The following is a 20,212-nucleotide window of genomic DNA, read 5'->3' as shown; positions in this document are numbered from 1 at the left end:
TATGACTTCGGGCTCTGCAGCTGCTGAACACACTGCTGTATTTAACAGCAATGCTAAAGGCAGATAGTTTCCTGAACTGAATACGTAAATAATAAATACGTATATTACTTCAGCACCAAATATTAGTATATTACAGGCTCCAGTTTTACCTCTTTTGATACTGAGAGTACTGAGAAAGCATTGTGCAAGACATTTCCAGAATTGCAGTTCAGCATTGTACAATACGCCTATACAATAAAAGTGTATCAACTGTCATTTTCACTGAGAGGTGCTGCATCATGAAAGCTTGAAACAAACATCCAGAATGACATTATCAAAGAAAGCGAAACTTCTGACTGGTGTTCATCAATAGTGGTGACAATGAAGAAGACTGGAGAGATTTGTCTTTGCATGGACTTGAGAGCTAATCTAAGTTACAGTGACTGATAGTCATCACCTGGGTGCTGGGAAGCTGTGTTTGCAGAACTCAATGGCACAAAAGGCCTCTCTACCCTTGATCGACACTATGGATGAAGAATACTACAGGAGGAGAATGAAGACCACACAACAGTTCATATGTGCTAGATTCTGCTTCCCCCCCCCCCCCCCCCCCCCCATTTATATAGGTGCATTAATAGGCATATATCTACACCCATTTCTTGTCGCAGAAAGACGCCCATGGTTCTCAGCTATCAGCCTTGCAGTTACACTGGAATGACTGAGCAGAGGCTGTGTCTTACCAAATTCCCCTTCAGCAGATGGCAAATTCCTTTGTCTTTTCCTGGGCACATCAACTACTGAGACTGAAACCTGACCTAGACAATCCCATTCTTCCCAAGGAAGTCCCATCACCACAAGCCCCACATTTCCAACTCTTGCATCATGGTATGAGATGTCATAACTTGACTGCGCTTTTGTGACAGAGGCATTGCAAGAACTAGTTAGCAGAATCGCATGCTTGTTTTTGAAGATGCTGCATTAGTAGTTTCAAGATGCCTTGCAGAAGGATCTAGATAGATCGAGGCATTGGGCAATAAATAGGATTAAATTTAGCAAGTCAAAATCCCAGATTCTGCACCTAGGACAGAGTAATGCTGGGCACAAGTACAAACTGGGAGAGGAGTGGCTGGAGAGCAGCCCTGCAGAAAGGGATCTGGGGGTGCTGGCCAACAGCAGGCTCAATATGAGCCAGTAGTGCATCCTGGCAGCCAAGAGGGCAACCCACATCCTGGGGTGCATCAAACACAGCAGAACCAGCCAGCCAAAAGAGGAGATGGTCCTGCTGTATTCAGTGTTGGTGCAGCTTCATCTTGAGTACTGTGTGTAGTTCTAGGCCCCACAATTCAAGAAGGATGTGAAGGTCCTTGAATGCGTCCAGAGGAGGGCAACAAAGCCTGTGACAGGGCTGGAAGGCATATCCCATAAGGAGCAGCTAAGGACTTCGGGCTTGTCTAGTTCGGAGAAAAAAAGAGGCTGAGGGGTGACCACACTGCTCTCCACAGCTTCCTCAGGAGTTGAAGTGGAGAGGGAGGTGCTGATCTCTTCTCCCTGTTATCCACTGATAGGACATGTGAGAATGGCTCAAAGCTGTGCCAGGGGAGGTTTAGACTGGATATTAGGAAGCATTTCTTCACCAAGGTGGTCAAACACCAGAAGAGGCTTCCTAGAGAGGTGGTCAATACTCCAAGCCTGTCAGTGTTTAAAAGGCATTTGGACAATGCCCTTAACAACATGCTTTAACACAGGGGTCCTCAAACTACGGCCTACGGGCCAGATACGACCCCCCAGGGTCCTCAATCCGGCCCCCGGTATTTACAACCCGCCGGGGGTTGGGGGGGGAAACCAAGCAGCCGCAGATGGCTGCCTGCCACTGCATCCACGCGCCGGCCCCCGGTTAAAAAGTTTGAGGACCCCTGCTTTAACACTTGGTCAGCTCCAGATTGGTCAGGGAGTTGGACTAGATAATTGCTGTATGTCCCTTCCACCTGAAATAGCCTATTCTATTGTAAAAAACTTGAAAGCCAGTTTTGAAAGCATAGAGAAAGCGCTTGTGTTACTTATGGTTGTGACTACAAATGCCCTAGGATATGGAAGTGATTCATTATCTACCGATGTCTCAAAAGCAGACACCACTGTATTTGCATACATAGATAAACTGCATATTTGAATACTTACATAGTGTTACAGAATGGTACTGCAGAAAAATGCAGAAGTAATGTTTGGGACCTTAAATTCAAATACCTTACAGATCAGCACTCTCCAATCAATGAAATGACTCAGGTAGGTGGGGCTGTGAATTGTGTGATGATCAGCAAACTGACCTGTATGGAAGGAACTAGAAACATGATGGCTTTGCTTGTTTGCCCTACCACTCACTAGAGGCCTGGAGAGATGATGACTTAGTATCCTCGGCTGCACAATTACCAATACACTACCACAGCTGCAGGAGAGTGATTTAAAGGTGTTTGCCTAGTGGATAAGATTAAAAAAAAAATACCACAACAACAAAAAAAATGTACTTGATGTCCTTAGCAATCCCAATTGATACTGCTCCTGGGGGTACTACCACAATAGTTCAGAATTCGGAATGAAATTTTCTTATAAGATACGTGACTTAAAGCGATTGACGTACAATTCCTAAATCTTAAGCAGTAAATCTTTTAAAGCCAGCGCTAACAACTATTACTTCTACAGCTCCACAGCACAAGGATAGAACTGCCCACCGCACGAAGGAGTGTGCCCTGCTCTGCATGACAGGCACCGTGCTTGCTGTCAGAGTTGATCCTGAGGAACCAGGTCTGTCCCTTCCATTTGCTTCTAAGGGGGATTGTTGCCCCTGGGGACCAGGGAAGGGGATGGGTTGTTGCCTCTAAACCAGTTTCATCTGACCATCCCCTGACATAACAGTATGCAAGCAGTAATATGCTGCTCTGCTTATGGGACAGAGGAAAATACACAGCCCCTTTCCTCAAAGCTTTGCAGTAGTGTCAGCTTCAGACGACATTCTGCTCAAGAGGGGAGAGTGCAGCCCCAGGCTTCCCTAAGGACTAAGCCAGGATTCTTCACAGGAAAAGCAGAAGCAAGAGAGTCTCTTACAGAAGCCACATTTTGACAAGTGCTATAGTATGGCACAAGGTCAGTCACATGTGTGACCATGGAAATCAAAGAATTGTTAATCATCTGTTTATATGTGCTGATGCCTGGGAAATGTAGCAAAGACACAGAGCAGTACAATTAACTAAGGAAAGAAAATAATGAGAGCATTTAAATGAGAGCTTAGTTGCATTTCAAAACATGACCATGGTCCAGAGCAGCTGGCTGACTTGCTCCAGATGTTACTGAGGTTTTGCTCCAGCAGGTGTCCCTGTGATACCGGGTACCCCCACAGAGGACCCAGCCTCTCTCTTCTCAGGGAGCTGGGCAGCCTCGGGGGGGTGATGTGGCATTTTTCTGTGTGTCAGCCCCAGCTGTACCACGGGTAAAGTCATCACAGAGTAGCTGGAGGCAGACAGAGTGTTTTTCACCTATAAAGTCTACTTTCATTAACTACCTCCAGGCTCGAAGTGACAAGGGCTCTTCACACTGCTCTTCCTACAGCCCAATAGTAATAATTAATAAAAAAGCTTTAATCATCTGCCTGCAAAGCATGTGCCATGATAACGTGCTCATGAAGTTGGCTATATATCCACAGTTAGGCTGCAAACAGGATCAGGCAGCCCAGGTGGCACTTCTTGGCCTCTATTTCCCGATATGTCAATTAAGAACAGCAAGACCTGCCGTCCTGCAGGCTGGAAGGTTGATCTGAGCATGGACAGATCGATGCTGCCTTCGTAGCTGCTCACTGCCAGCACTGACTGGGGATGCTGCCTCAGCAAGCATAAGCAATGGCACGTGAGCCATAATGTGCCAAGTTCTGGCAGCATAAAATTTGCTGTGAGTGCCTCAGATATAAGGAACTACAGAAATGGTAAGCAGTCTGTTCATATTAGATGTGACATGCCTATTTCTTTGGTGTTGAGGAAGATATCTCACTTGCAGACACCGCAAAAACAACCCTGCAGCAACAGGGAAAAGCAACCGTGAATGTGAGGCTAAATGTAAGGCTAAACGTAAATCAACCCATCCTTACCAAGCTCTTGGGCCTCAGCTGCTCTAATACTCATATGCCTAATGATGTTGATTTATGCCAGCTGGAGCATTGGCCCACAGTACTGAAAAGAGCTAGGAAAAATAATGAATTGAAGGTGTTTAACCTAGTATTTTATTTTATTTTTTCAAATAAGGAAGAAGATTTAATCTAACCACAGCTGGATGTTTGCCCTATTTTAACATGCAGATTTTACACAAATAAACCATTTTTGAGAACTGGCTATACTCAAGGGATTCTCCCTTACCCCGCCTCCCCTTCCTTTTTTGGGTTGATAACACAAAGTTTAATTTATTTGACAAGAACCATTTTAAGGTTCCAGGGTATTTTTGCTGTAATTAGAGGGGTTCCTATGTTTGCCACAAGGCCTGGTGCCACATGACCCGATGCCATGAAGAAATTATTTACTTGCCTGAGCTGCCACGCAGCATTCTCTACACACTGTCATAAACACACACAAAAGAAGTAAAAGGGAAAGTTTTCCTGTCTCAGGCACTTCACTGCCACTAGTAAATTGCAGAAATCATCAGCTCCTGCTTGATTGGTATTCAGGACCTGTCACCATTCCCACATCCTCTGACACTGGACACAATCTGCCATTTAGCCACCACAGCGGAGCATGTTTCTCAAGCCACTACAGCAAGCTCTCAAGGCAAAGGGAAAGTTGGCTCATGAATACTAACATAGCTGTCTGTCATATTGACCTGTCTGTGTTCCTGTAACCCAAGAAGGAAAAAAAAAAACCCTTACCCTCCAGGCATCTATTCACTGTGTCACGTTTTCTTTTTGAAAGCTTTTCAAGGTAAGACATCCAATTTACTGCCATTTCTTTCTCTGCAACCTGATAAGAACTGATAAAATTACCAGGCACAAAGACTCTCATGAAATATTCCTATTTCTCAGCACACACAGGAGTTATGCAAGGACAAACAATTCTTAGTAAAAGTGTCACATCTTGGGGGACATCATGGTGCTTTGGGAGGCTATAAAAAAGGAAAGCTGTATTTGATAGGACAACCATACCTCATGCAATAAAGGGCTCTACAGGAATCTGGTCAAAGCCACCTGCACCTGATTCACAATGTTCTGTCAGTCTAAATTTAGGCAGATAGAGTATTTTTTCCTTCAGAGACATCAAAGCAATTGGTAAAGCACTAGCTGTCACAATAGTGCTAGGAAAAATGCGTTATCTCCACCTTAACACAGGGGGGACTGTGGTAATGAAAGGTTCAAGCAATCAAATAGGGAGTGTGTAAGGCATAAGGCTGGTATCTTCAATCTATCCTCTTCTGCCCTCTAAAGCAGTCATTGTTATTTTACTCATTTTTGAACAAAGTAACTCCTTCTATGCCTGGCGACTCTGACAAAATTTGTTCTTACTGTGTCTACTCACTTTTGCTACTCAGAAGCTGGGAACGTTGGGTATTCTGCAAAAAAAAAAAAAAACCAAAAAAAACTCGAAAGGCAAGGCATTTTCCGCTCTCATTTGCGGTGTGCACAAATATTGGTGGAAGGCAGACACATTTTAGACAAACTGTTTGATTTTGGATTTCTTACCCAAGCATTGGGTCAAATTCTGGATGCTTTCTTCAAATTAGTCATAACATTCAAAGGCCTGTGGTTCTGGGATATCTGCATTTCCTTCTCACACGGCCCTCAGCCCAGAGGTGGGGCTCTGTTGCAAAGCTGACCCCCGTACTTCAATGCGTACTGAGTCTTGCTCCGAGCTCAGCTGACAGTTGAGTCACTCAGACCACCCCGGAGTGTCATTTCAAAGAAATTACATTATTTCTCCTTTGACTCTGGGGGTGAAGATTTGTGTCCCCAGAGTTCAGCATGCCTACAAATTGGCACAGGTGGAAGTTGGCAGAACAGCATAGATCAGCTTGGCATTTACCTCTGGAGCTGGTAATTGGTCCGGATGGAGCTGGTGCTGGACCAGTCCAGGATCACAGTTCCAGGCTAACTGGAGTGTTTATAAAACCTTATGAGCCATCTACTAACTTAGCCCCTCACAGCTTTGGTTTAATTATAATGTCACACTCATTAGGTATTTTGTATATACCTGAATTCCAAAGGTCTTTTTACTACAGGGGATATTATTTACATGGTTTTGCAGCTGAAGTTGCATGGAAAGCATGCCCCAAAATTAATGGCAATATTAATGATGATTTTTGGGTTTTCCACAACAGGTCAAGATTTGATTTTTTTTTTTTTCCTGCAGACGTAACATAAGTTATTTTATTCACATTGCTTTAAATCAGCTTGTTTAAGATGAAAGACAGGTTTTAAACTGAGCCCAACTTCATATATGGCTTCTGGCAAAATCTGCTTGCTCTAGTTATGTAAGTTGACCCAGGTTTGAACACTCCCGAGTGTTCAGTACAAGATCAGCAGTACAAGAAAAAGAGCAGTTATGAAATCTGAATACTGGCTCATTTCTTCAAAGTTTGGGTATGGGACCCTTATTCAGGTGCATCTCTAATTCACGGGTACTACATGATATATCCTTGCATTGAAATATATGGTAAAGGCTAAATGAATTTCAGAGCTCATTAAAGTATTAATAAAAAGCGATGAGAAAAGTCGTGTTTTTAAAAGGGACAAGATAGGTGTCAGACTGTGTAAGAGGCCGCTCTCCTGAGCAAGCCTGGGGTGGCTTTCCTAAGGCATCCTCCTGTTTGCAGGCAACCAGGGCCACACTCCTGCCTCTTAAATTGTAAGTGTTGTTGCACTTGGCTTATTAATTCTTCAGTAAATGGAGGAAAGTTTCCATTCCCTTTGATGGCTAATGCACTTTATGGTTCAGGAAACAGCCTAGGTTTGGTAGTTTCTATTTAGAAGCAGCAGAGACCTAAATGAAGACTGAGCCATCTAGGACTTGGAGGTCATAGGAGGATAACAAAGTTCTGGCTGCTTCAACTATGTGAGCTGGGAAAACATTTTCAGATTTATTTTTTTTTCTATGAAGAAAAATGCATGGCTAGGTATTTGGATTGACTGAAAAGCTTTGCTGATGTTTGATCAGATCGTTTTGAAGTGGTTTTTTTCTCAAGAGAGTTTCTTCCAGAAACAAAGACATTTGGTTTGATGGGTCCAAAATGAGAGGTTTGATTCTTTTTCTATTTTAAAGCCTTTCTTGCTTTAGAGGTAACAGAAATTTTAGGTAAATTTGGCAATTATTTCATTTGAAGAAAATGTTTAAGTCATTCTGAAATGTTTATGTGTGTGTACATATATATATATCTCTGTAAAATTTACTATTCATTTAAAGCCAGCAAAATGAAAGCACCAATTTGGGTCTTACTATCAATTCACAATATTGTGAAACACTCTTCTAATTTTATTTAAAGCAATTAATTTTTGCTTTCTTCTCATAACGCCACCATTGCCCAGTACAGAATAAGGTAATCTGAATAAATAAGTACCACCATTTTGCAGGAAGAAAGGATGGGGACCGACTACATTTGGGATAGATGCCCAATGCTGCATTTAAATGATCTATTAATGCATTTTCAGTTTTGTAATAGAGCAGCTGAGAGCTAAGCAACTTCATTACAGCTCAGCATTATGAGTAACTGGAATAGAGACCCAGTCTGTTGAGTACCCTTCTGGTGGCTTATAGGGTGTTCTGCACAAAAACTTACCTTAGAAATCACTTGTTCTTATTTATCACAATGCACAAACTTCTATCATTATTGCAATTTGGGAGCAATGCTGAATGTTTTAGATTCAAAAGCAAACCACATGATTGGGTCTATTTTCTTACAATCACAGTTTGTTTGTCCTTTATATCATTAACTAAACTGGGATGTTCTTGGATAGTAATGGGGTGCAAAACATACTGCCCACAGAGAGACTCTTTGGTGGTTTTCTAACCAGGAAATGTTTGGAATCCACAGAAGGAAGCACGGACAAACTTAAGGCAGGGAAACACATTTAAGTTCCATGACTCAGCTGGCTTCACCCCTTGCTCACAAGCAATAAAGATTTCAAGGAAGACAACAAGAAGCAGCAGTTCAGGACAGCATTAAGACTACTGCTTGCTGATACCAGTTTTCAACAGGCTTTCAATCGGTAGAGAAACGTAAATGGGCTAACGAAGAATAAGAGCAGAACCAATTCACCATCTGATGTAAATCAGAGTATTCCTACTGAAGTAGAAGTACATACATGGCTTATGCCTTGCAAAATATCTGAAGTGGAAACATAACATCAAACAAGAAGCTACAAGCCCTGACACAGTGATCATTTGCTGAAGAGATTTACAGCAGGAAAAGACACTCTGTTTTAATCTACCACATAGATCCAGTTAAGTCATTTTTCAGCGACAATTCAACTTGATAATTGCCATGTTGTGCTTTCCACATGCCTACATGAAAAATAAAATAAAAGCTAATTTTAGCATCCTCAATCAAGCCTGCAGTTAGTCCTAAATCTTGATGAGAGGCTCCAGTTATGATCTTCTATTTTTAAAATATTTTGATTGATTTTCCTATTTTAAAGAACTAAACTGTAAATCATTTCTGCTGGTTTCAAAGCTTTTTCTTTTAATCAGTAGGAAACAAATGAGCTCTGACACAAAGAGAGAAAGGAAAAAAAAAATCACCCAGTAAAACCAAGTTCTCCCTGTTACTGGAATTTTCTGTCTGGAGAAAGCACTCCCTGTTAGCAAATCCCACAATATGACTTTTTTTCTGAAATAATGCTACTTCTCCACTGTTGTTCATTCGTATTCTTTTTTGCTATCATATCTGTCACAGGAACAGCTAACAGCTTTGGTCAACAGGGCATGCAGAGAGGGTCCCAAAGCATATTTATACGTACATGAGGGCCTCTCATGGCCAAGGAACGGGAATAAACCTGTGAACCACAGAATGGTCCCCCACAGTGCTGAGCATTCTGGCAGAATCGGTCTCGTTCACTGCAGTAGCTACGTGACTGCTGTACACCTCTGAGAACGTACCCAACAAACGCTGACCCCAATTCACAGGCAAGACAAATACAGCAGGAAAATTACTGAGGTCTTCGCTTGATGTTACAGTTCTTCTTTGAAAACCATGTAGTGAAGAGGGTGTTCAGGGTCTCAGAGACCTTGGCCACAGGCACAGTGGGAGATGTAGAGACATCCCCAGTACAAAACATGTTGGTGCTCCCCAGCTGGGTGAGCGGAGGCAAACTCACCTTGACCTGCTGTGGTGTCTCCTCACCCCACCATTTTGAAGGGACAATGAGGCTGGAAGGAAGACAGGCACATCCAGGAAGGAGCTCGGGGGCAGCAGCTGTGTGGGAGCCCTGAGTCCCAATGGGAGTGGTGCTGAGGATATTCCTCACTCAGTATCAGTGGCATTTCCCTGCAGGCTAGCTCAAGTGACTGATTTTTTTGGATGCCATTAGCAGCTCTTTAACCCTCTCTAGGCTTTGGACAAGCCACACAGGTGGTTGTCTGCCAGGAAGAGACATCACTTCAGCTGGGGTCTCTGCCATCATTCACTAGCACAGCTCCTGGCCTTTGCTGTTTCGTTATTCTGGCCAATATAACAGAAGGTTGCTTGTAAAAGAAAGGTAAAGATTACTAAGTCAGGCCTCCCTTAATGCTATGTCTTCATGGAGAGTTATGGAAGTTTTGTCTGTCAATCAGCAATCAAACTCCTACTGGAGGGATGAAGAGGGTTTTAGCCTCTTGCTCCCTCTGCTGTGGTGCACACTGTCCTGCTGCAGTGCAATGCTTGCAGTGATAGGAACCAGAGGAAAAAAATACATAAATCACTGAGCACCATGTTCTCCCCTGTCCCACGGGGGGCATCTCACCCATCTGCCGCGGCAGGGGCAGTGCCCTAGCCACACACCTGACTGTTCCCCTCCCACCTTTCCCATGGAATGGGGGCTTCCGTGGCCTTAGCTTATGTGGGATGATCGATGTGGGCTTTGTGTTTTGTAGCAAGTCCTAAAGGCATGGAAAGGGTAAGTACTTTCTCAATTTTTAGCTGCCCATCATCATTAAAAAGCCTAAGTGTCCCTAGAGTATTTGAGACAGGGAGGAAAGAATCACAAAGAATCCCACAAAAACCAATAAGCCAAACCACTGAAGCTAGTTTTCATGCCATCGGGCTATTTCAATTTGTAAACCTCCAATTTTTAAAAGAGTAACAATAACCCCACATTCCCTTTTCACTATGTCAGCTGAATGCCTGACAGATGTTAAACATTATATGCTTTTTTGACTTTCTACTTTGCCTAGTTTATCCCAACCTATGAACCCTCAAGGACATAAAGCATTATAAAAATAAACAGCACCACTAGCAAAACTGTCATTCTCAAGAAGAACATTTGCCTCAAACTGCAGAATTTCCAAAACCAATGAAATACCTTTTCATTAACAGAGGAGTTCCTGCTCTTTATAAAAATGTATGTGGACAACTTTCTCTCCTAGATCATTAACGCCAGTCAACCTGCCAAGGATTTACAACAGAGACAATGAGTAAAGACATGACCTCTTCTCAGGAAGACCTGATCTGTGCAAGAACACAGTGCTGGGATGCTCACACCTCCTGCAGCAAATCAGCTTACGTACTGTGGGAACTTCAAACTGTGTGACCAGCATGGTCACAGCAAGGGTGACAAGGTTCTGCAAGATTACTCACGGGATTAGAGGTACGTTGAAGTTTCCGTATTTTGGACTGTTACTTGCTCTTGGTCTCAGCAGATGGGGGTACAGGAGTAATGTGAGCAAGGCAACTAGACAGAACCAGAAGAAAAGAGGCTAGACTTGCCTTCTCTTTCTCCGGTTAAACTGTACAGCTGTGAATTGATAATGAAGTCTTTAAAATGAAAGGGCAGCTGGATCTGATTCTGGAACAATCCTCTTGCTCGGCAGCATACTGCCACCTTGCCTGCATGTAGGATGTAGGCCAAAAAACCCAGACAGATCTTGGGTTGAAATGCAAGAGAGAAGAGCTGTCTGGCTTACATCAATGGATGGAGAGCCATCTGAGGGAACAGCTTCTTTTCCTTGGAGTTCTGTGTGGCTTTACAATCTGTTAGTGTGCCTGTTTGTGCCAAAATGCTCTGTTAACGTTACTCCAAACAGGATACACGTTGCCTGAATTATTAAGCCTCACACAGGATCACTGTTTTACACGTTTATGCTAGAGCCAGAGAGGAAGAGGACAATGCTCCTCAAGCGGCAGCATCCAAAATGAACTCATCAGGCTCGTTGTAACAAATGAACATGCCAATCAAGGATTGGATCCTGCCATTAAAATTGCAGACATGCTCTGGGTTCATCCTTAGCTGCTTGTTGCTTCCTGATGATTCCTTCTGCAAGACAAGCTCCAATCTGTGTTGCAGCATGAATCATAATTCACTGTGTAGTTTATCCTCTGAGGCTTGTTTTTGTATTTTTGGTTGGTGTGTTTTTTTTTTTTTTAAATCCACACATCCTTGCTTCTACCCTCTTGTAGTGGTTTAAGGGCTTTTCATTCTGTAGGGTTAAAAATGAAGGTCTGGACTCCCAAAGTCATTGCAAACACTATTAGTGCAACAGAAAGAAATGAAATATAGTTTATTTTACTTATTCAGAGATTTAAATTAATTCTGTTTCCTTCATAAGATTAGCTGATCAAAGGGCCAAGCATCAGTCATTGAAAAATACCTTAATTTGTGATAATGTGAAAAATATAATGAGCTGTAGAAGCTGTGTCTTGAAGCTCCCTGGGAATACAAACACATGACATTTTGTCCCTCCCAAAATGCTGAATACTGATGTCTACCCAAAGCAGGCTGAGGAACCATGTATTTTTCCCCACATACAACAGATCACTTTCTCAGTCTTTCTGGAATCAGAAAGAGACTTAAGAAAGCACTGTCAAGTAACAGTTAAATCTGAGAGCATCATACCCTCAACCTGGAGTAACAAAAAACAAACAAAAAAACCACAAAAAACCAAAGACAACTGCCACAGCATTCTCCAAACTATCAAGCTGCAACAAGGTCTTTTACCATCTCATACCAGCATACTCTTCACACAGTACCTCTGCTGCCTTCTCCTCTTCTCACCTCATCCAGAGCACACTCTCTCTTCTTTTACTTCTTCCTTCTCTCTTCATTGGCTGCTCAGCCACTTAACTTAACCAGCCACACCTGCACCTTATCTACATTGGCCAATTCGCCACCCCTGAAGGCAGCCCACAGCTGCATATTATTGATGTTAATTAACCCAGCTTCATTTCTCTACAGACAACACCTCTGTGTCAGGGTTCCCTCATGATAATGTGAGGATAGCCTGCATATATTTTATTTATCTTTCTCTTGAGGAGCAGGGCACCAGCCCCTGCCAAAGTTGGTGATGTTCCAACATGTTGCTGACTTGCTGAAGATTAGCTTTCAACCCCCATTGCCTGCACAATCTGCTCCTGTCCCTGCCAGCTCTGCTTCTGCCTCCTGTCTCACTCTGACCGCAGCCTCCTGCACCCTGACACCACAGACTCAGCTTTCCCACCTACTGCTGTATTTTCTCACTGCCTTTTCTAAAAACTCAGAGGGTGATGTTGAACCATGCTGCTCTTTAGCTCTGAAGAGAGACTTGCCCGTTTAGTGGCTTACAATGACTCTTTGACTTTCTTTGGGACTGGTAGTCTGATTCCCATGTGGACTTTCACTTGTTATCTTCTGCATCTTTCCTGTCCCCTCGATGTAGGGAAACCTGGAAGAGGTACTTACTTCCACCCATGGGCAGTCATGTAGCTTTCTGGGCAAGACTGAGGACACCACCAGTCTATGAAAAGCCATGAGCTTAATACTGACAGCCTGCATTTTTCAGCATGCATAAACTTTTTCTCTTGGCCCTTCACCAACCTCACATTTTGCCACATCCTGAGGCAGAGAATTCCCTCTAATTCAACAGTAGCCATGTGACAGTTATATGGCTGCCCTATCCTTCCTCTTACCCAGTGACAGCGACGCAGCCTCTGGTCACCTTGCCTCCTCTACATGGCAACATCTCCCTGCTGACTCAGCATATAAAGCGATGTGCATATTCCTGAAGCTCTGTCCTTTCAAAGCCAGTACAGAGGTGCAGAGAGGAGGGCTGGAAACTCATTGAGCCAAGCAGCCATTCCCCGCTGCCACAACTACACGTGTTCCTCCTTGAGTCACAGAGGAGGGAAAAGAGGACAATGACCCCAACTTTTTCTTAGGTCTCCTGTCTGCAAGATAAGATTTGTTTGAGGTTGAGAAGGCCCCTCAAGCTTTGGGACAGGTTTGCAAGAGATTATTCTTATATCATTCAAGTGCGGTAAAAAGAAGAAAGCAACTTCACTCTGGACATCCAGGCTGTGCACCCACAACTGTAATTAAAAGCAGCAGCTGATTTCTTCTGCCCACTCATCTTCTAACAGCATCTCTCACCAAAACCATGCACAGCCCTGCAGACTCAGAGCAGGGCTTGCAGCCCAGACAGCTGCTTTGCTCCAAGCCTCAGGTAAGTGCCAAACCCATATTTGACTTAGCCCTGTAGATTTACACTGAACATCTCCAAAGAGGAACATGGCTAATGGGGAAGAAAGAAATAGCGCCAAAAAACAACTGAAAGCACAAATGAGAACAAGCACAAAACATGAGAAACGGGGGTAGAAGAGGACAGAAAGGAATGGGGAGGAAGGAGATAACAGCCAGTATGCCTGAACAGAGTGCCAACAGGCATAGAAGGGATGGCATCTGCTAACTGGGTAAGAGGAGCACTTCCAGTTCCCCTAAGTGGAAGCGGGTAGCTGGAATTCCATCCAGGCAGTGGTTGAGAAGCTCACCTACACAAACTTCTTCTTCCTCTGCAGCTCTGTTCCAATTTTCAAGTCAGTGCAGGGCTCTTTGTTACCTAGACTTTGCTAATATCACCACACATCCTTCCTCGCCCAATGTCTGCTTAGCCTCACCCCCTCTAGACCACAATATATCAACTTGATGCAGGGTCAAGTTAGTTACAGCTGTCTGCAACTGATGAGCCCCATTCAGCTGCACAAATTGAGCTCAGGATTTGGCCTTTATATGTCACATGTTCCAGCAAACCAATTCCCTGTTCTAGTCTAAGGATTAGAGTTCATATGGTAAACATGTGGGACTAGATGGAGCAGAAAGAAAACCATCACCGATTGCAAGAAACAGTGAGAAAAAGTGCTAAAGCATGATCAGGGGTCTGAAAGAAAGGCAGAATATGCCTGATAGTAAAGGAACAGTTACAGAAGACATCAGCTTCCTGCTCTGGCCATTTTACAGTTTGCATAGTTGGTGAAGATCCTACCTTTAAAGGAACAAGAATTTTTTTACCCGAGTATTCTCAAGTTTGGCCATTACTGTACACTGCTCCACAGTATGTGACAATAGCCCCTATCTATGGCAATAAACCCTAAATTTTCTTGTTAAGTATTACAGTGAAGGAAATAGAAGGGAGATAATAAATAGCATATACCTATAGGGAGTAAAAGCAGAAACTAAGAAACACAACGGGAGGGAAAACACAGCTCCAAAGTCTTCAGTTCTGAAAGCTTCCTTTCTCCCTCTCTGCCTCTGAAATGCTGGGATCTGTTTGGATACCCTTGTATCACACCAAGCTCAGCTAAAGCAGATCCCGTATGTTTCTGCCTATACTTTACTCTGGATCCCTAGACAGTTTTTCAGCAAGCCACACAGTTCACTAACAAACTCGATCCTGCCAGGGCATTTGCAAACCTACCCACAGCAGTATAACAAATAGCTATATTCTGCTTCCAGAAAGGCCAAACAAGCCTGTGATTGCAATTGTTATGCAATTACTGTGATTGCAGCTTTGCTGGACATTTTGCTGAACTGTCTCTGCTAATCAGTGAGGAACAGAACTGACTCTTCACAAGTGCCAATATCATCCATTTAGGACTTCCAGTCTGTCTTTATCAACAAGGCAGGTAACGTTCTGTGCTCATATTCTGCCACCTGTGGTATTTATTCATTCTCAGTCTGAAGCTGAAAGACAGATCTGTTCCAACAATGCTGTAGAGCAACCAAATCTTTAAGAAAGAAATAGCCTGGCTGGAGGCCAGACTCTTCTAATTAACCTATTCAAAGCACACATTAAAAAAAGCCACCTAATTAGACAAGCGGCCAAACTAAAGCTCACACTGCTTAACACCACACAAGAACTCTATCTTTCTCTGCTTACACTCTGCACATTCATATTAGATGCAAAATACACTGAATTTCAAAATACAAGTGGAAAACCTCTGTGAAGGAGAATAGATGTTTGAAAGATGTGTGTGAAACAAGAAGAGAGAGCGATGGGTTTGTGACACCCTTGGGAAGCTCTCTAGCAAGCTCTTTGCAAAATGTCTGTGCAATGTTTGGCTGCTGTTGTATTTGGGGGAGGGAGGAGGTGAAAGGAGGAGGGGAGTGGGGAAAGAAAACATAGAGGCTTCCCTGGCAGTCCACCTGCCTCTTTTTAGGTATTGCTGCCTAGGGCTCTGCACTAGTTAATTACTTCATACAGTCAGAGCCAGTTGTTGCCTGTTTCATGATTTTCTCCTTGATGACTGGTGATTTGTACCTGTCAACAAAATGGCATCAGCAGGTGCAGCCACAGTGGGTGCCAAACTGGACCTGGAACTGTGACAATGATTCCAACAGCTCATTTCAGAGGCTCTACGGTGTCATTTTTTTTCACTCCTTTGAAAACGCACCCTGTTCCCAACCTGAACAAATCTCTGCTGTTGTGAAAGTTTTTATGCACTGAGTCTGAGAAATACATTTCTTCCTTAATCAGCAATAACCCTGTTATTTTGGTTCTGTGGTCCTCAACAAAGGACAAACTATACAGTCACATAACTATTGTGACGGATACGTCCATCATGGGCATCAATGAAAACTTTAGGATTAAAGATGAAGTATTTACTTGTTTTCATTTGAAATTAAATCCAAGATTGGAATCGAGGTTTCAAATGCTTAAAAGAGAGCAGTCAAATGCACCACTCACTAGTGCTTCTTACCATCACAATACACACTGCAATTCTTTACACAGCTGAAAAGTTTCACTGCACTGCAGATGTCCACCTGGCCTTAAAGACATGATGTAGGAAAGGAGAAATACAGTAGCATTCACATATAGTTCTCAAATATCTATCAAAGTGCATTACGAAAAGTCAACTAAAAAATCATGTAATGAGTTTTCTCATTTTCACAAAAGCTCATGATCTGGATATTTGATTCTTTCTTCTATGTTGTTCTAGCTTGAGCCTTTGTAAATATTATTTTAACACTTTCATTGCCATCCTGTCCTTATAACCTTGAAAAAGCACCACAGCAAAGCCAGACCGTGACGGCAGGAGATAGGTCTTTAAGCGAACATTAATACTTTTGTAACTTATAATAAAATTTATGGAAAACATGGAAACACCATGCTAGGCAATATAATTGCTCAAGGTTTTATGGTTAAATGCTACAGAGAACCCCTATGAAAGACAGAAATTGTCCTAAATTTTGCAACCATCTAACAGCTTCATTCAGTCAGTTCCCTAACTGTCTTTTCTCTTCCAGATGTCACCGTGTAATGACGGCAGAGTCATCCCCTCCACTGCTCTTCTATCAGCCTTATTTTTCCTAATAGGCAAGAGGAGAAAGGAGCCGTGTCTGGCCCTGCCTTATCAGTAGGGACATTAGACTGACAAGGGACTCCCGAATTGGGAACTCCGAGCACTACAGCCAGTCTTCAGTGCTCTGAAGAAAACCAGTGATGGTTAACATCAGTAGCGCTCTCTTCCCTACTTGTCAGCTTTGCCTCTGATTCTTTGACACGTCCCAGTCCCAACTTGCTAGTTTGCCAGAGCTGTGCCTTTTCATAAAATGCACCCCTTCACAGAAGAGGTATCTTGCCACTGCATAAACCCCATCATGCCTGTCCTGGTTTCAGCTGAGATAGAGTTGCTTTTCTTCCTAGTAGCTGGCACAGTGCTGTGTTTTGGATTTAGTATTTAGTAGAATCATGTTGATAACACACTGATGTTCCAGTTGTTGCTAAGCAGTGCTTGCTCTAAGTCCAGGACTTTTCAGTTTCCCATGCTCTGCCGGTGAGGAGGGGCACAAGAAGCCAGGAGGGAGCAGAGCCAGCACAGCTGACCCAAACTAGCCGAAGGGACATTCCATACCACAGAACATCATGCTCGGTATGTAAACTGGGGGAGCTGGCCGGGGGGCCCTCATCACTGCCTGACGACTGGCTGGGCACCGGTCAGAGGGTGGTCAGCAACGGTATTGTGCATCACTTGGGGGTTTTGGGGTTTTTGTTTTTTGGGGTTTTTTTTCTTGTGTTTTGTGGGGTTTTTGATTGGGGTTTTTTTGTTGTTTTTTCCTTGCATTTAATTCCTCCCTCTTTCACTATCTTTTTCCTTACAATTGTTGTTGCTATTATATTTTACTTTATTTCAATTATTAAGTAGTTCTTATCTCAACCCATGAGTTTTGCCTTTTTCTGATTCTCCTCCCCATCCCACTGGGGGCAGGGGGAGTGAGCAAGCGGCTATGTGGCACTTAGTTTTTGGCTAGGGTTAAACCATGACAATGTCTCAGGCAGAATATTCTGCCACCTCTTTCTAGCCTATTCCTCTGTGCCATTGCTCCCTGCAGCTCTGAAGATCTGGCATCCATGAAAAGTGATGCAAATGGCTCTTTTGCATAGGGATGAATTTCACCCAAGCTAAGGAGAATTTGTATGCAGTAACTGCTTGAATTATTATTTTCAGAAGCTTTGAAAGATCAGAAGAGGCACTGAGAGCAATGGAAACCAGGAGCCTTGAGGCTTATTACTTCTCCAGCATCAGCAGCGTGCCACAGTGATACAACAAAGTTCACAATGCTAAAGAAAAGCCAACTACAAAAAAGCTTCTGCCTTTATTAAGCAGACCTTTATTAAGGTCCCCAAATTTGTCTACTCCTACTCCTTTATTGTTACATTTTAATATTTGCCTCTGCTCATGGTCTAAACCCTCTTGGAAACACAGACTCTATTTATTTATTTATTTATTTAAACACACTGTCAAGCTCCAAGGTAGCTGTGAAGTAAATTTAGCTACTGCCAAATACAGATGGAATTGTTTCAGAATCTAAAGGTTGGGGTTCTTTTTCCCTTAAAAGACTTAATAATATAGGCAGTAGTGACATCCAGGATGACAAGCTAAGAAATATAACAGTAACCTCATTTTGTGGGTTAGAGGATTTGAGACAAGCATTTCAGAGCTTTAAGAGATTACTGCTCACAGAGAAGGAGACCTGTCCTGCACTCTGCTCGGTTTTAGCTGGTTCCTTCTCACTTGAAGTGTTGTTCCAGGATGGGGCATCAGGTAGGGCACTAGCTCTTTGCAAAAATTACTACAGAAAATCTCTACGGCTATACATGTGCTTGAACCAAATTGAATCATAACCATAAACTTAAAATTAGACACTGATTGAAGGTTTAAACAGATGGATAGTTTATTCCCTAAATCCTTCTGCAACTTCGTGCATAGGCTTCCAGTTTGGCAATTCTAGCTCTAGTAACATCACTGGGTCTACTTTAACTCATACCATGAGAAAAGCTGTTGCAGAGAGACCAGCCTGCACCCTCTGTTAAGTCTGCAACTGGCTCCACTTAAATAACTCAAACACATAAGCACTGTGACCATTTTTCAAGCACCACCAACTGGAATCTCATGAAACCCATGCTCTCCATTCTCAGGGTGTTTCTGAAGCATGGCGCTAACAAGGAAGTTTCACTGTCTCACAGACTTGCTGGCCAACCTAGACAAATTATTTACCTATTGGCAGGCTTGGGAGGGCAGCTATTTTCTTAGATAGGACATAGATATGTGGCACCCTTTCGGAAGAAGATGCCATCAGAATACAATTGTAATCACTTTCTTTGTGATAGCATGTATTTTTAGCTGGTGGGAAGCAACAGGGTAGCTTCAGGATTTATCACAGACTTTTTTAGAATGCATTTTCACTGAGAACTCTGATTCTTTTTTCAAAAAGCTCCACTGTGAGTGCTGCATGAAACCTAAAAGGGAAAGACAAGGCTGATACAGCCTTTTTTCCTTTTTCTCTGCCTAGCACAGAATCTATAATCATATCTTTTAAACATCTGTGGGCGAGTTTAGAGTAACTAAAAAAGTAATGGTAATGAGAATAACCATAGCCAAAAGTGTGTGAGATATGTCTGTGTAAGGTTCTGTTACACTCAGCCTTATCCAACTTACTCATCACAATTCTTGATTTCTGCTGCCTAGTGAGAATTCAATGGCCTGCCCTTTCAAAGTGCTTGAGACAATCATACTGAAGAACACTGTCTTACTGTTAATCATCCTTTGGCTGCTGGTATACCACTGCTCCATGTTAACTTTAAGAATCCGCTGTTTGACATCAGATCAGGGGTATTTATTTCAGGCTTTGGGTTAGTTGTTTTTGTTTTGTGCATTTGCTCAGCTTCTATCACAGGTGTGTTCTAGTCCCTGATTGATACTCTATGGTACACTCACTGTAATCAGTAGATAGGAACAACTTCTGATGTCCTTAAGCCATCCTGAAGACAAAGATTGTAGAAGGACAGGGGTCTTGCCCCATGTCCTACTTAATGTCATTAGAATGTAAATGTTTCTGACTCTTACAGCTCAGCATTCCAACCTCTGCTCAAGTGAGACATGTTGATTAGATCTATTTATATAAGAGCTTCTTAATTTCAAATTATCTTAATTCGGCTGCACCCTCAATATGCTGATGTGTTTCATTTAGATACCCTCCAAGTGAACTCTTTCTTCACATGGCATTTTGAGGACTTGGATGCAAACAAAGACAGCCCTAGAAGAAAATCAGTATGTGACAAAGGATACAACTAGCAGTAGCAAAATAAAATGAGAGATGAAATACCCAACATTAAACCTCAAAATGCAGCCTACATTCCTGTCATTACCTTAACCTATTTGCTTATACCTTTGTACCTTCTCATACATTGCTCTTGCCGTTGAGAAAGATAAACTTTTAGGAGAACAGGTCTGTTTCATTTCCATGTACTTGGAAAACCATACGCCCATGATG

This window comes from Falco punctatus, assembly GCF_963210335.1.
Source record: "Falco punctatus genome assembly, chromosome: 9".
NCBI classification, from domain to species: Eukaryota; Metazoa; Chordata; class Aves; order Falconiformes; family Falconidae; genus Falco; species Falco punctatus.
This window is presented reverse-complemented; position numbering follows the sequence as displayed.